The 16,592-nt window shown below is 36.7% G+C and overlaps 1 protein-coding gene across 2 annotated transcripts in view; it reads left to right on the top strand.

The window, feature by feature from the left end:
- MARCHF1 (membrane associated ring-CH-type finger 1) overlaps positions 1-16,592 on the top strand; it is a 322,967-nt gene that overhangs the window by 248,586 nt on the left and 57,789 nt on the right. The gene's annotated exons all lie outside the window — the stretch shown is intronic.

Genomic DNA, 16,592 nt, shown 5'->3' with positions numbered 1-16,592 from the left:
AGTCCAATCTCAGGTGCACAAATAGATACTCAGAAGATACATATATTGCAAAAACCATACTCTGGACAGGAGGTCCACTTGGCAGTACTTCTACAACCTGGAAACACTAGAATGGAGCCTGGGGGTAAACAGTACAGATTCTTTCCTTTCAGCTCTTAAAACCATAAGGGAAAGTGGTTCTCAAAGTTGACAAATTTATTGGTGGAAATAGAAGATGAGTTGCTTTTTATAACTTTCATTTTGGATCAACCCTCAAATTTCTCTTCTAGCTGCAATTCACTTTCAAATGACACTATAAAAGAAGCAAACAAACCAACCATGAAATCCATGGTTCTCAAAGTATCATCCCTGTACCAGGAGCATCAGAATCACGTGGGAACTTGGTAAAATGCAGATTATCGGACCCCAGCCCAGACCTGTTGAATCAAAAAATCTGGGAGTAAGTCCCAGCTATCTAGTTTAACTGGACCTCTGTGAGAATCTGATGAACACTGAAGTCTGAGAACCACTGAAGTGGAAGCATCAGATGAGAAAACAGGGGACTGTAATACAGGGCAGCGTGTTCATGCTGCAATGAATACGTATAGGGAGTCTGGGAGTATAAGAAAACAGAGCCTAATGCAAGTATGTACATCAGGGACAGCAAAATACAAAGCGAATAGAGGAGATGATATATGTTTGTGTTTGATTTTCTATTCCTGTCTCTGATGACTTGACATACTGTATATATATTAATATAGGTGTGTAAAAATGTATGTAAACATATATATGTGTATATACATATTTGCACACATGTATACATACATACACACACTCCAAAAGGATAAATTAGGAAATTGAGAAAAATGAAGACACATGAAAATAAGGGTAGAAAAATACTAAATCTGCAGAAATGCTTATGTAGAGAACTCCTACAAACTTGTCATAGGCCCAATGGCCAAAGCAAAGGAACACGTTTCATGTGAAACCAGGAACAAGTTTCACATGAAACCTGAAACGGGTTTCAGATGAGACACAACTTCTGTTAGTAATGAGGCATGACTAAGCAAAATTTCTTTCATGAGTCATTGTAACGAGAACATTTCAATATAGCAGATGATGTCCCTGGGTCCTGGCATGTGATGAGTATGCTTCACAGAGGTCCCCTTCCTTTAACAACTGAGGATTGGCCGAGGACAAGGTTAAGGTCCTATTAGAAAACTAGAGAGCTGTGTTAAGTGCTTAAAAGGATGGATTCTCCAACTCCAAAATTCTAAGACACTCAGTATGTGTGGGAAAAGAAATGTCACAGAAGCAAATTATCCGTATCCACTGGCAGCCTGCACTTCTTCTTGATAAATAGCTCAAGATCAATTCATTCTTGTGTAACTGCCTAATTTCCCATGACATACAATAACTTGAACATTATTGCAAGGATGATTTTTAAACTTATATCATGCTTGGTTTTATTTTGTTCTGTTTCATTTTCATTTTAGTCTTAAATAAAATGTGCTATTACAAGAGCCTATTGACTAAGAAATACAAAGATGTATCATCAAAGTCATGACTTCATATTTTTTATCATTTTGCATGACCTACATACAATGTATGTATGTAGAAGATAAAAGTTTGGGGAGTGGAGAAGTGGAGAAGATTAAAGTTTGGGGTAAAATGATCTGGAATTTTCTTAAGAGCCTCAAGAAGGATAGAAAGAAGAAATTAAAAAGTACATGTTTCTTCTTTCTCACCACCTCCACTCACCTTCCAAAACACTGAGCTAATGTGGCCAAGTATAACCATAGGTTGATGCCACCCAGTTAAAAGAGCATTTATATCAATTCCTCACCTGATCTCACAGCCGCATCCTTCAGCATCCTGTGGGAAGCCATCTCCACCCAAATTCCACTCTGTGAAAAAATAAGGCTCACAAATGTGTTTAGGTTTTGAGGCCTCTTCACACCTTTGCCAGTGATGAGGTTGCATGCAGATTAACTTTGAATATATTTATCATAATGATACGCTGAGTAATGGAGATGAACTTCTTTGGCTCCATTTGGAACTATTTCATTTCTTTACTTTTTTGTCAATGTCATTAAGGAATCAAGTACAGAAATCAGCAAATTCTGTGGCTCACTAATATAATGTGAATGTTCATTGTTATATGAAATAGCTACACTTATGTTTATAACGTATATTTGTGACTATATGTAGCAGATACATAGTCTCCTGTGACTGTCAAAGCTGTTGTGATTACACTCAAGTAAAATGCTATTACTATGAAATGAAACTGAAGATATTACCAGATTGTATTCACCGTGTACTTTTTTTAGAGGTGGGGGAGGTATAGTGGGAGAGGGAGAAAGAGAATCTTAAGCAGGCTCCACACTCAGCATGGAGCTCCACCTGGGGCTTGATATCAAAACCCTGAGATCATGACCTGAGCTGAAACCAAGAGTCAGACACGTAACTGAGTGAGCCACACAGGCATCCCCCTCACTATGTACTTCTTTAGAGAAGCACCACATTAAGATGCTATTTGAAAATTCAAATATAATTTGAAAATAAAAAGCGACTTTCCTTGCAGTAACAATCAAGAGGTTTTTAAATATTAAGCCCAGAATTTTATCTTCTTTCATGCGGTATGGATCGAAAAAGATCCAATTTCCATCAATATCAAGAAAGCAGAATAGTATTACTGTTGTTTCATGTCATGTATCAGCTATAAATCATCAAACACTAAAATAACTGGGAGTTAGTAGACAACGATCTACTCTCTTTTATTTCTCTCACATCATGTTGAGTGCAACGCCATGCTTGAGGTTTTTACTTTTGCACTTGCTTTTTTGCATTTGCATTTTTCACCCTTGTATTTTGTGCATGAAAAAAGTTCTACTTTACCTTTCATCAAACTCCATGTTGAAGGTATACATTTCAGAGACATTTGAAAAGGCAAAGTGCGGAAGGAGCCTGGGTGGCTCAGTCACTTAAGCACCTGCCTTCAACTCAGGTCATGATTCTGGGGTCCTGGAATTGAGCACCATGTCAGGCTACCAGTTCAGGGGGGAGCCTACTTTTCCCTTTCCCTCTTGCATGTGCTCTTGCTTGCTCCTTCTCGCTTTCAAATAAAAAAATCTTTGAAAAGGCAAAGAGGGAAGGGACATGCAAAATTACTGCTTCTGGTCTACATAATTAATGAAATTCATTTGTATTGAGTGTGGAGGAAAATGATACCAATTTATCAGTTAGAATATTTCATAGTGAAAAACTCTGCTCAAAAAAAGAGAGAGAGAGAGAGAGAGATCAAAAAGTGATGAAATTACAGGAATACAAAATGAAGGCCAGGCACTGAGAAAGACCCAATGGGCAGTGATGAACACTGAGAAAGTTGAAACACATCCACAGGTGAACACAGCCACATCCAGGCAGGTGAAAATGCTAATAATGCAGTAGGAGAGACTTCTTTCAGTTCTAAGGAACTGAAGCAGGATTATCACACACCAAAATGGAATGTGTGAATATGCATCCTTGCGTAGATCATAGATGTATCCCATAGTTGTATGAAGTATCAAGTTTTGTACACTTAGAATTTAAATAATACCAGTTATCTGCAGTGTTGGTATAAACATAAGGGGCAGAGGTGGGAGACAAACAATTCTTAACACTTTCTGTCCTTCTAATGAATAAGTATATTGGGCACAGACTGCAGATGTTACTGACAGGGTTAACATCTGCAATTTTGTGTTTCTGTTAAAATATAAACGACAGTAAGTGGAATCCTTTGGTTACTACATAACCAAAATGTTGCAAGGGCTGCTTCTAGAAAGAGACAAACCAAGAACCAGATTCTTAACTATAGAGAAGTAACTGATGGTTACCAGAGGGGAGGTTGGATGCGGGGATGGGTAAAATTGGTAAAGGGGATTAAGAGCAGACTTACTGTGATGAGCACTGAGTAATGTAAAGAATTGTTGAATTGCTATATTATACAACTGAGACTAATATAACAGTGTATGTTAACGACACTAGCATTAAAATTTAAAAACTTAAAAAAATGAAAAAAATAAAAAATAATGAGATTTTTAAGCTTCTTATAAGACAAAATGGGGGAGAGTGCTGCTCCTGAAGCTGGACAGGAAGGAAATAAGAAAGCAATTGACGTTTACTGATAAGACAAAACACTTTTCCAAATTGTTCAAATATGTAAGTCTATCAAGCATTCATGAATTTGTTAACTCACTAGAGAATGAGAAAAAGCAAGTAAAGTAGAATTGGAAAATGATTCTTAGATCTTTATATTTTTTGTTTATTTTAATATTTCTTTTAGTGTTATTACAGTAGTTATGGCTATTGTAAAGAAAATTGAAAATAGAGAAAACTATTCTAATTTAAACTTAATTACCTGGCTAGATAATCACTATTTAGATTTTGATACATTTCCTTCTAATCTTTTTATGCATATAATTTTTAATAGGATATGTTTTCTGTTATTTCTGTTCATAACAAGATATAGAGTTCATACACATAACTTTTGGCAAAAAAAAATATTCTTGTCTAGGTGGAAATTCTGTTCTGTCAAAATTCTGAATGAATAAAACTTTTTATGATTTTATTTTTATAAGGCAATTTAATTTGGGTCCACAAAATTGTGCTTTCTGTCCTGTGATCGAAAAACAGATGGTTGGAAAAATGAAGTGGTATGAGAATCATTCTGGACATACTACACACCAGGAAAATATGAGTTAGAAAGAGGATGTAATAAACCACATCATTAGTGATATATTTGCCGTTCTACTACTGGGTAGAAAACTGTATTGCAAATATAATTACTACTTGAAATAATTATGTGTTGTTGATAATTCTAGTGCTATTTGGAAAGATATCCTTCAAATACGATTATGCATTGAAATATCTCACATCCAAGAGAGTAAGTAGTATGTATGAGAAAGTGTGAAACTACTTCTTTCTCTTTTTCAAAATGACTGTCCCATACAATGTAGCTACATTAAAAATTAAATCACAAACATGATGGTTTCTAAACAGTACCCGCAATGACAAACAAATGCTCAGAGGACTTTTAGATCAATAAATCTTAAATATCTGTCCCGAGAAGATTTAATTAAAACTCTAAAGCAAGTAAGTCCATCTTTTACTCCCATTGTTCCACAGGTCATCCCCACCTCCTGTACCCAAACTGATGACGTTTCACAAGTTTTACTTGAATAATTTCTCTTGTTCTCTTTCTCCATTCTCCCAACTATTACTCTGGTTCTTGTTCTTACTACTATTGATTTTGACTATTATAATATTCCCTTCTTTTTCTCTTAGATCTTTGAGGTAACACAGCCAGATTAACCTTACTAATAATCTTACTTTCTTACTCAATTTTTGCAGTGAGTTCCCACTCCAATCGAATACACTTAAAGCTTTTTATGTGTGTGCTTATGTGTGTGTATGTGCGTGTGTGTGTGCATATGTGTATGTAAGTGTTGATGTTGGTACCGGATGAAGGAAATGTACTTTAGGCTCTCCATAATCTTATTTTATTTTTCAGCATGACATCTCACTACAATCCTATCCAACCTTCTCATGTTCCTTTCAAACTTGGTCACATCTTTCACTCCATTACCTGTTCAATTCTACTTCTAAGCTTTCACTGGAAATATCTCCTGTGTCTGGAGTCACCTACCAACCACCATCTTCATCTGCCAAAATTCTACCCAAACTGCAATTCCAGCTCATACGCTCCACCTTCCATTGGACTCTGACCACCTCCCCCTCCCCTAATCTGTACGTGATTTTTCCCTCTCTCACATAAAAGAGCACTTGACATGCCACACCTCAAACCTGTCAAAGAATAGAGTCTGTAAAGACTGAGACATTCATCTTTGTCATAGCACCTTGAATAACCTCACACATAGCGCATACACAATGAACTATTTGTTGAGATAATGATTAATAAATGAAGACATGAATGCATAAATGAATAAATGAACAAAGCCTGATTCACTCTTCATTCAAAGTGGAGCTGCTAAAAAGCAACAACAGTATTGTGCCAACACACTTCCTTGCCTGTTTATAAAAATTCATATGCAGAAGCATATTTCTAATTCATTCAATGCATTATTGGTTATCTGTAAATAAATTACCCGCTCTGTCAATTATCCATAGCAACCTGAGAATTCCTTTGATGTAAGGCTCAGCCAGATAAGATTAATGAGTGGACAAAAATGGAAGAAAGTCATGGTTGAGAGTGAGGTTATGAAGATTCAGAGACTTAGCAATCACAAGGGAGTGCTATCCCAAAATCAATTTGGATTATGAATCTCTGCCACATGCAGAAAAGAAAAAGACTAAAAAGTTATAATGATTTTTCTGGTAGTTCTCATATGATGTATGTACAAAAGCCCTACTCTGTCTCTGACCAAATAGATTTCTTTAGTTGTACCTACACAGAAAGCAAATAATAATATTGTCAGCCCTTTTGTTTTCCCCATCCCATCAGTCAATGCATGAAGCTGATAACTTTAAGAATACCTGTATAGAAGTATCTCTAGTTTAATTTTATCAATTTTACAAACAACCCAAAAAGACCACAAAGCTGACATAAAACGACTGTGACATGTGTGAGAATGTAAAGAAAATTGTTACATAGTTATCCTCATTCAACATTTATTATCTATTTATTCATCTGTATGTCACCAAAATTGTAAGATAGGATCTGGAAAGATAAATACTACTGGGGGAAAGCAGTTCCTTCACCCAGAAGTAGATTGTACTCTGAGCTCACCAACAGAGTAAGGACAGGGCAGCAAAGGGTGGTTAACCGGGGAAGGATTTTTCCAAATGTCAGAATACATCTTTAGGTCTCTCCTGACTTAGAGGATTTGGACAGTTTGAGGTGATTCTAGGACTACTGAGAAAAATCTACTCTGTCGTTGGATGCACTTGGGACTGGAACTCTTGGCACATGGGGAAGAAATTTGATGTACTCTAAGAACCCATGGAAACTTTGCAGAAAGTCTTCAAAGAGGACCTACCCTACTATAAGACTAAATCCCTAGGCTATGAGTCCCTGTTGAGAATCCTTAAATCCAACCAGGGTTTAAACTCCTGGTATCAAGTGGATGGAACCATTACCAGAGGTGATGACAGCCATAGAAAAAGAAATTCAGATGGAAACTTACCAATCCATTGCAGCTCACACAACTAAAATACCTATAAACGCAAATAAGAACTGGCCTCCCTGCTTCCATTATAGGTGCAGCAAGGTGACCATTATCTTTCTCCACTCTTTTCCATCAGTGTGATTATCTGGTGGGAAGAAGATGTGGCTGATTAGCTGCAACTTTGTATCAGCTCCAGGATCAAGTCAGGAGCCGGGGACATTGCTATGTCACTGTCTTTGTTGTTGATCATTCCCTACAGCTCTCTGCAGATGGTCTGAGGTTTTGAACAAGTCAGCGATGACAAATTAGGTGTGAAATTAAACTCAGGAAGTCATGCTATGTACCAAGTTTTTCTGAGTTGAAATTCCTTTCAGAAAACAAAACACTTTGAAAAATCACTTGTGTGTGAAGAACTGTCACTCATCTGTAGATGTCAAGAAGATTGTCTGGCAGATTCAGAATGACCAATCTTATGATTATAAAAATTGCATTAGCCATCCGTAGACTATTTTTATTCTTATGTCATAACTGTATTTTTAATTAGAGTTTTCAAGATAGTCTTCATCTCAGGCTGAATGGTAGGTAGCTTATTGCTTCATCTGTGTAAAGAAAATTTTAGAAATATGACTTATAAGGTTTTTTTAATTCCAAAAATGTATGCTGATTCCATATCAGTAAGAGTTAGTTGAAACAGTTGTTAGTAAGAATAATATTAAATACTGCCCATCTTCTCTGCATATTAAGAGTTACTTCTCCTTTCTACTTGCTTGACTTCCTGTCATGCTCAGCTAGGATATAAAATTGGTTCACCTCAGTTTAGTTCCTCAAATGCAAATTTAAGAGTCCATAGTATATGAAAGGATCATACACTTCTCACTTTCATTATAAGTGAATTTTCCCGAAACATAAACAAAACACTGGTTCTGAGTAACAAGTTCTGAGAATTGTCAAATCATCTCACCAAGCTATCTCTTTTGATCTCTTCTCCATACATGTTTAAATAATAGCATTCCCAGTCCATTTCTGGTCCAGTAATTAATCTTCTATACCCTGACTTTTTTAAACAGTATTCTAATTTAAATTACTCTTAGGATTGTGCTGTACAAAGAAAATCTTGCCCTCCAAAATTAATAAACAAGAATTTAGCTAGGTTATAATACCAGAACTTGCATAGATGAAATAATTAAAACAAAGACCAGATCTGTGTAGTATAGGATTTAAGAGCAATGAAACCTCAAGAAATGGAGGGATCATTAGAGGGAAAGAAGATCTAGAGGTTATTCCCATAAGGGTATGAGTCTTAGAATAGCTTAAATTTAGATGAGGTATTATCAAGAGGGGAAGGAAATCACAGGTACGAGATCATATTTGAGTAAATTCCCAGAGGCAGATATTCCCAGAGTGCAAGGGGCTGAGGAAATAACCATGTCAACATTGATTGAAAAAGTACCATTTAACCTTTATTGATCACTTAATTTAATCTTAACAAATAATCCTATGAACTGTAGACACTGCTATTTTCCTACTTTATTGATTAAGAACTTGAAAACACAAGAGATTAAGTAATTTGACAGACATAGATAGGCAGAACCATGATTCTAATGCTGATAGTACTTTTAACAACCACATCAGTGTTCCCCAACATTCTTCACATCATGACATGTGTAGCACATGATGACATTTCTGAATCAATGAGGCTTAATGGACAATACACCCAGTACTCTTTATATAGCTTCTAGGCCTATAGAAATCAAGATCTTGGCATGGAGGGAACTGATCTGTGGCAAAACCCACAGCTAATCAGGGTACTAATCATGCTAACAATGTACTGCTTGTACATGTAGCTAATCATGCTACTAGGCCTCGATGTTGGGAATTAGTGGGAAATACAGCAGGAGAGGTAAGGTAAATACAAATTATGGAAGGCCATGTGAGAAGCAGGCAAGGGCATTTGGATTCTATTTGATTGATGATAGAGTTATTGAACAGTGACAGTATTTTAGAAAAAGGTGTGAAGAACTGTGTTTTGAGAATGATTTGAGAAGAGCAAAGTCTTAAAGACAGCTGATGTACCTGTTGAACATCCAAAACTACTAGGAGATGGTAGTAAGGAAGAAAAGAAAGAAGATATGGAAAACTGAGTCTAAAGTATATGGAAGGCTCCACGATAAAGGCAAGCTTAGAATGGGATACTTATTATCTGACATCTTTGGGGAAAAAAGCTAGTTTAAGAGATGGTGAGATGTAGGAAGCATTCAGTGGGATACCCCCTTAATGGAGTTAGAGAACTAGCTGAAGTTTCTTGCTATCAGAGAGGCAGAGGTTGGTTTTGGAGATAAGAAGTGTTTTAAAACCACAAGTCTAAGAGTGATGCTGGAAGTTGAAGTACAAAACTCCCAAGACAAGCAGAGGGGAAATGCTGACAAAGAAATAGTAGCAGAAAGGAGTGAGTAGAAATCAGTCTGTGGGAAAGAAAAAATAACAGAATTGCAACATTAAAAACGAAATTTGAGGTCATGTTATTTAATTACCCTTGCATGAGCTCCTTTTACACTATGTCTGTCATATAAATACCCTGCTTATATCTGAGCACTTTCAATGATGGGAAGCTTGCACTGTCTTGGGGTAGCTCATTCCATCTTCTGAAAGCTCTGTGTGTGTGTGTGTGTGTGTGTGTGTGTGTGTGTTTTAGGGAAATTTGTTTCCTCTAACTTCTACTCATCGGATCTAGTCATGGGACAGAAAAGACCAGCTACCATTTCACACAATAGTTTTTCATATATCTTAATACAGCTATCATGTAATTCCCCCTTTCTTGCTTTTTTTCCCCTCCAAAATGTGAAATATAGTAGTCAGTAGTTCTCTGTATTTGTCTCAAAATTACTGCACTCATGTTTTATTTTTTTAATTTTATAATTGACATATTAACTATATTAGCTTCACGTGTATAAAAATGATTTGTTATCTGTATATATTGTGAAATGATCACAATAAGTCTAGTTAACATCCTACACTCCTACTTTAAAAGGTATCCCTTTGACTTATAATTCTGAATTCATGGAAGAGAGCCATGAATTTATTTATTTATTTTTTTTTTTAAGATTTTATTTATTTATTTGACAGACAGAGATCAAGTAGGCAGAGAGGCAGGCAGAGAGAGAGGAAGGGAAGCAGGCTCGCTGCTGAGCAGAGAGCCCGATGCGGGACTCGATCCCAGGACCCTGAGATCATGACCTGAGCCAAAGGCAGCGGCTTAACCCACTGAGCCACCCAGGCACCCGAGAGCCATGAATTTAGATCTGTTGAATTCTATATTATTTCCTTGTCATCTCTCACCATGATATCTCACCTACCATATCATGTCATATTCTCAACTTACCTATCATTTATTACCTTCCCAGGCTCCAGAATCCTAACATCTTTGGTCTGTTCTCCATAACTAATCACTGTTTTATCCCTACAATTTTCTTATATGCTCTTCTAATAACACTTTTCTCTGGTCACAGAAGCAAAAGGGAAAGGTTTCAAGAAGGAGGGGTTAGCCAACAATACAAAAAAAAAAAAAAAAATCAGGAAAAATAAAGAATAGAAAAGGTTTTCAGACCTGAATCTTAGAAGAGTTTTGTAGCTTAGCAGAAAACTAATTTCATTAGTGAGGTAGATCTCCCTTTCTTATATCACTGTTCTCTGGGGTGAAAAATGAGAGTCCTACAAACTGAAGTGCAGACACAAAAAATTGAGTTGCTTTTATAAAAACGTGCAATACATTGCACTTATTAACTAGCAGCAATTTTTGTTGATTTTATTGATCACATATATACTGGTAATAATACCTCTGGGATAGTACTTATATTTTGTAATATTTTCTCATATATCCTATTTGATCCTATATGAGACTTACAATAGCCATGTAACATTTCAAAGATGAGAAAACCAACTATCCGAAAACTTATCTGAGGCCACCCAATATAGAGATCTAAATGTATTCCCATACCTAGCTTTCCTTGAGACATGTCTGTGACTTGACCGATGTAGGGATTCAAATGTGTCAGTAGCTAACTGCCCTTTATGGAGTCAGAATTCATGACCTTGGCCTTACAAGCATTGGCTCTAACCAACTACCAAAGTAGTCATTAAAAACAATTAGTCCCAATACAGCAAAAGCAGTGGCACAGGTGAACAAAATTGGTAGTAGTAGCAGGGGTGACCCGTCGTCCTATGACAAAATTAACAATTATTTGCCGGTAATGTGCCAGGTACTGCACTCTTTCATCACCTTTAGTCTGCATGACACCCTAAGAGGTTATTTTTAACCTCTTTCACACATGAGTAAACTGAGAACCTCTCCTATTTACTGGAGCCAAAAGCAAGCATGTGAGTCAGGATTTAATTTATTTGTGAGTCTCAAACACCAAATAATTTCATATTTTTAAATTATCTTCCTGTGCAGGGCACCTGGGTGGCTCAGTGGGTTAAGCCTCTGCCTTCGGCTCAGGTCCTGATCTCAGGGTCCTGGGATGGAGCCCCACATCGGGCTCTCTGCTCAGTGGGGAGCCTGCTTCCCCCCCTCTCTCTCTGCCTGCCTCTCCACCTACTTGTGATCTCTCTCTGTCAAATAAATAAATTCTTTTAAAAAATTTCTTCCTGTGACAGTGGGGGAAAAAAGGACAACAAAAGAATATGAATTCATCCATGAGGGATATGACTACACTATACATAGACAACATTTGTCCCACTTCATCCCACTTTCAACATCAACTCTTCACCATTGTTGTAATTTCCCGTCTCTCAAACCCAACCTCTCCCCATGATACATTAACCACAAGATGGCTTCACTTGCCTCTGGGTTCAGAGTCTAGACCTTATGACCAAGTATTTTCACACTGTGTTCGCTGATGCATCAGAATCCTTCGAGCCTTTGTCCTTCCCATTTCTGACTTAGTGATCTCAAGATGCCTTAGATTGTGCTACCAGCTGTAGACTTGCTCTCTGAGTGCTGAACGCCGCTGACTCCAGGCAGTGTTAACAGCATCCACTGTAAATTTGTGCTGTCTAATCTCACCAGGGACCTCACCGCCTCTCCATGGTTCTAATATTCATGCTTGGATAATTTCCCATCACATTCTCCAAGTGCCTTTTGCTAATTACTGACAGCCTCTCTCATACTTTAACCCCATGCCTTCCTGTCTTCTGTGGAGCAAACACATGGTCTGCTGTATCGCGAGACTGGGAACCCCTCCCCAGATCCAGCAGCTGCAATTCTTCTATCGATTGCCTTCTCTTACACTTTTCCCTCTACATCGTGCTCACAGGAAAAAAAGCGTCTGTTTATCTCCCGTGTATTTTTCCACCTGTCCAAAGACACTCCTCTGCTATAGCTCCTTTCCCACACTTTCTTGATTTCTCAAGAATCTTCATTCAACCATGAAGCATTCTCTCTCTCTGTGGCATCTTCAGTTCTGCTTAGGAACAAGTGCCCCTTTTCCCTGTTAAAAATAAATGAAATGAAAATTAAAAATAAAAGTGCCTCTAATCTGCTATTCTTTCACTGCTATGTTATTATTTCTCAAAAGGAAAGAGAAATTACATCTATTTATTCATTTACTTGAGCCATTAACTTCTCATCCAATGTTTAATACCTTTCAATATGGTTTCCACCCACATGGATTCTAATCATTTTTAGCTCAAGAAAGTGAATTCTAACAATGAATGCCAAACTTTGCAGCATGAGAATTAGTTTTGAGGTAAGATTAACATCCAGATTAAGCCATTACAAATATAGCTGTATCCATAATTATTGTGCTTTAAGATTATTTAGTTGGAGAGGGGTATGGAGAAAAATGCAGGTAAAAAAGGGAGGAAATAGATCAGAAAGGTTTGCCAAAAGAAAAAGAGGAAAAATGGGGAGCCTGACTGGCTCAGTCAGTAGAACGTGCAACGGTTGATCTCAGGATTGTGAGTTCAAACCCCACACTGGGCATGGAGTCTACTTAAAACAAACAAACAAACAAACAAACAACTGAAAAGAAAGAGAAGAAGAGAAAGAGAGAGGGAGGAAGGAAGGACGGAAGGCAGGTAGGCAGGCAGGCAAGGCAAGGCAAGGCAAAGCAGGGGGAAAAATGGCATGGACTATGGGAAGAAAGAGTTAAGAGCCTATCTGAAAATTATATGGATGACTGCCTTTGGGTGTTACATACCGTAAATGGGCTTTGTTGCCACTCTACACAGTGTTACAATACTGTTTCAGATTCTTAATATCTGGATGATAGTTGTCCAAATGGGATATCTGCTTCCAGATTCTGTTGTCTCCTTCTCGATTCACCTTACACGCTGATGCTATTATCTGATTTTCTTTGCATATAGCAAAGACGAAGAAAATGTGAATGAATGAATAAATGAATGAAAAAAAATCCCAAAAGTACATAATCATTATGACCCTCACAAGGATTTCTTTTTAATGATAAATTATTAAAAAAAAACTTATGTAGAAAAAAAATATTCTACCAGAACCAAGAAGCCTTGACAATGGAGGGGGTGGGGAGCAGTGCAGATCATTTTAAGATACATTAGACCAAACAAAACCAAATAAAAATCTATTTCTCTTAAAACTCAAACATTAAGGGAGGGACTTTAAGTACACACACACACACACACACACACACACACACACAATTTCCAGAATTTAATTTGCCTAATACTATTTGCTGGTCTTCTTTTCACACAAAGCTAGAAGGTATATGGAAGTAGAAGTTTATTCAAGTCATAAGTGACGAAAGTCTCAACATACACTGATTAGACTATAAGCAGCCAGTTAAAAGAGCAAAATGCTAATAAAGTTTGTGATTTCAGCTTGTTCTTGTCAGTAGACAATAGACACCGAAGTCAATCACCAATAATTTTATACAATCACTCAGTTCCCAAGCCTCAATTTCCCATAATGCAAAAATGCATTAAAATTATGAATATTTTACAATGCAATTTTATTATTAAAATCATTTTCTGTACACAATTATTCTGTTGGAGAAAACATGTGTATGTTTTTATTACTGTGTTTTCATTTATAATTTGGCAATTTTGGTTAGTGTGAAATATATCAGCTTAGGAATTCTTTAATTCTTTTCATAATGGCACCATCACATTATTTTTTATTTCCGGTAGAAATTTGAAGTTGATATTTAGCTCTTAAGCTCATTTAGAACAATCTCAGCATGATTTGAAAAAGACTCTTGGGGTCTAACTCGAGTTGGATAATTTAGAAAAAATACAAAATGCTAAAATCATGTAAAAATAAATCTTGTGAAACGGGAATAAAAATGAATCAAGCTTTTGATTTTCCCTATGGGAAATAACCTTAATTTTATGAAGAAATGAAATTGCTGGTGGTGCTTCAGGTAACAGTTTCAGCAGAAATTTTTTTAAAAATGAATCTGTGAGACATAGGAAGTTGGACTACAATCAGTAAACTGCTCAGTTCAGGTTGAACCCAGTAATCAGCAAGGTCTTTGTTTAAATCTGCTTATGAATAAATTACTTTATTCATGTCAGTTAAAAAAAAAAAATCAGAGCCTCGGAATCATCTTGGCAGCTGTGCAGCATTTGATGTGATCTTTTTTTAGTAATAAATTATTAGATGGCATTAATTGCAACTTTTTCTTTTTCAAATGAGAAATGTCGCCACTCTCCCTGCAGAGTCTTCATGGATCAGCAGGTTTCAATGCCAGGCTGGGAGGACTTTTGTTTTTATTGTGCGCGTCTCTATGTAAGCTTTACTTCAACTTTTGTTACTTGCCAAAGTTGGATTTTGTAAACCTTGTTTTATTATCATTGGTAATAGTCGTATATTGTCTTTAACTCAGAACTGCCGTTTTTTAAAAAGATTTTTTTATTTATTTGAGAGAGAGAGAGGGTGTACTCATACTCCAGGGGAGTGGCAGGGGGAAAGGGACAGAGGGAGTGGGAAAATCACAAACAGACTCCCCTCTAAGCGGGAGCCAGAGGTGGGGCCAATCTCATGACCCTGAGATCATGACCCTGAAACCAAGAGTCAGATACTTAACTAACTCAGTCACCCAGGTGCCCCAGAATCACCATATTTAAGGCAAGAGTAAGCAAATGTTTCCTATAAAGAAGCAGGTAGTAAATATGTTAGTCCCTGTGACCATATGGTCTTTGCAGCAACTCTTAATTCTGCAGTCACAGTGCAAACACAGCTCTAAACAATACATAAACAAATCTGCATGGGTGCGTTTCAGTAAAATGTTAATTACGAACACATGCCACAGTAAGAATTAGGCCCCAGTTTGCTGACTCCTGATCTAAAGGAGTATCTTTGCGTAGAGGCAGAGACTTAAGAGATTCAAAGACATAAGAAATATCAACCTCTTACGCTGTGTAATTCATTAGGTTTCAATGGCTCCAAAAATAAATATTACAACCAAATGAAGTACTATAGAAACCCAGATTTGTTTTCACTGGTTGCTCTTATAGAAAGCTGTAGTTCATGAAACAATTCTTTTACTCAACAAACATCTACTGAACACTTATCATGAGACCAATACTCTATCGGCAACAAGTATAATGCAAGTACACTAAGCCCGGATTCCTAGGACCTATACCTGTGGCAAGAGGAGATATTCCAGACTTTCATATGAGAATACAAATAGAGTAGAATATGAAGAAGAGAATTCAGAAAGTTTTTAGTTTTTCCCCACCACGCCTTTTATATGTGGTGCTAATGTAACACTACCACTTCCTATATCAGTGGGAGTGGGGGGAAGGGGAGAAGGAGGACTGATTTTGAACTTCATCTCATCACACCCACCCTAAGGACTTTAGAAGTCAGTGCTCCTTTTTGATTTTATTATTTTTACTTAAGAAAAAGAGATTCAAAATACTGACGTACTGTGTCATACTTCTTTATTTTGAGGTTAGGGAAGGGCTAAGGGTTGGTTTCAATTCCTGAGTCTTACTTCAGTAACAATTAGAGCATTTCATTTCCCCTGAGGAGACAGCTAAGATAGATAAATATGCTTTAAAAATCCACTCATTAAAACTCAAGCTTCTGGAGAATAGGGCATAGAGACCTAAAAAGGAAGAGCAGCAATTCAAACATTCTTTAAGACTGCTGCTACAACTCAACTCAAAAAAGTAATTTTTATAGATTTTTTTTGGAATATGCCATTCATATTTTCTAAAGATATTAAAAAAATATTTCCAATCAAATTAATTAACAACTTCTAACAGCTGGGTAAATCACAAGAATTATTGAAGTGCTAAGATCTGAATTCATGATCTTGAGATATGAAAAGCTTATCTCATCTAATGAGGAAAGCAAATTCTTTCTTAAAATTTGTGGATTAGAATAATCCACTGTGAATCTATGACATCTGAATTCATAGTAATTCAGTAAAGTAGTTGAACTCTGAATTCCTTGGGAGATGTAACAAT

This window comes from Meles meles, chromosome 2 (assembly GCF_922984935.1).
Source record: "Meles meles chromosome 2, mMelMel3.1 paternal haplotype, whole genome shotgun sequence".
NCBI lineage: Eukaryota > Metazoa > Chordata > Mammalia > Carnivora > Mustelidae > Meles > Meles meles.
This window is presented reverse-complemented; position numbering and strand designations above follow the sequence as displayed.